This window comes from Petaurus breviceps, unplaced genomic scaffold (genome assembly GCF_028583685.1).
Source record: "Petaurus breviceps papuanus isolate PSGF00001 unplaced genomic scaffold, PetGlider_PUasm1.0 226, whole genome shotgun sequence".
Taxonomy (NCBI): Eukaryota; Metazoa; Chordata; class Mammalia; order Diprotodontia; family Petauridae; genus Petaurus; species Petaurus breviceps.
Window position 1 is genome coordinate 9,115,261 of NW_027185890.1, and position 1,912 is coordinate 9,117,172.

Below are 1,912 nucleotides of genomic sequence, written 5' to 3' on the forward strand. Positions count from 1 at the left end.
GTTAAATTTAATATAAATTTTTTTAAAAAAGAACAGTGTAACAAGTTTCATACACAATCCTCTTTTCTGTTCTTTGTATATTGAAATATTCATGTTTAGTGATATCTAATTTCATAATGAAGCTTTAAAGAGTCATTGCAAATGGTGCAATTCAGTGGAATTGCATTTTCCACCTCTTATGAGGTGGAAAGGCCTTTGAGGTCATTTAGGCTAAACTATTGCCCAGTTCGGAAATTCTTTATAGAGCTGCAGCTGGTTTTTGGATATGGATCTGACATTTAACCTCTGCTTCAAGACTTCTAGGCATGGGAAAGTTCTCTTTCAAGTTCAAACATTACTGGATGGCTCCAATTTTCAGAAATATTTTTCTTCATGGTAGGCCAAACTTTGCTTCCTTACAATTTCTATCAATTCCACAAATTCACAGGTTGAAAAAGAAACAGGTCACAATTCTCAAATGAGGTAACAGGCTCAAATTTTGGATGTGGGAGAACTCTAAGGCTGCAAACTTAAAGGCAAAGGGCAAACCTATCTTTTAACTGACAGACCACTGAATCAACTGCCACCCAGTACCATCAACTTATTGTACCCCAAACCTCACCTAGATACATGCTCTGAAAAAACTAGCACAGAGGATTCCCTTCTCCACCCCCCCCCCCACCAAAACCACCACATTTATTTATTAAATACTCCCCTAAGAGATTGAAAGTTAGAAGTCAAGTGACTTGCCTAAAATTATTCAACATGATATGTTGCACCTGGAATATAACTGATACCTTCTGCCACTCAAACCAAAGGTATGCCTCCAGGATTAATGAGTGTATCCTTGAGGTATGGCAATGGCATATAACTGTTGCAAATTTTTTAGGGTAAAAGACTTAGACCTGGATGAAATCTTTGAGGCCATATAGTCCAACCCTTCATTTAACTTATGAGGAAATTGAGGCTGAAAGTGATTTGCCCAAGATCACATGGCTAGTGATGGGTTGAATTTCAATCTAGATCATACAAATCTAATGCAATATTCACCTTACTATTCTCTTTTGCAAGTTAGTTAACAAAGCATTTCATACTCAATGTTACCAAAGTACAGTCAGCTAATTAGACCTGAGTAATTATCACTTATACAAATTAGTACCTAGGAGGCGGCTAGGTATTGCAGTGAATACAGCCCTGGAGTCAGGAGGACCTGAGTTCAAATTTGGCCTCAGAAACTTAACACTTACCTGCCATGTGACCTTGGGCAAGTCACTTAACCCCAATTGCCTTGCCTTCCCCCTCCAAAAAAAAAATAGTACCTGACCTTCACTGGAAAAAAAAATAAAGCAAACCAATTTTTAAGTTTAATTCTCCAAAAAAAATCACAAGTTTTAAAATTCTAGGTTTTCTACATCAATTAAAAAAATACTAGTGGAAATAAACAAAAATTTATAACCATCATTCCTTATTAAAGTCACTGTAAGTCCCAGAAAATATTTTCATGATTAATTGCATGTTAATCAACTTAAATTTTAGACAAAGTGTGGCATGGAGGTGATATCTGAAATATCTGAGATCCAGGATGAAAAACTGGGAACAGACACATGCTCTGGGCCTTTTCAGATTGTTAAGTTGTACCTTCTTTTATTCTACAAACAGCACCAGCCTAGAGCCCCCTTCTCCAGAGTTGATTCTTAAATTTTCAGTGAGTGCATTTACACCACAGAAATCAGCAAATGCTACAAATCGGGGCAATGATTTATTGTTTTGTTGACTGCATAGTCTTAAGAAAGTGATGGAGAAAATGTTAATAATGCAGATTAAACTTAAAAGTGTATTGAACATATATTATTCCCCTGTGAGAGCTGGTTGTTAAATATATGCCAATATATATATATATATATATATATATATATATATATATATATATATA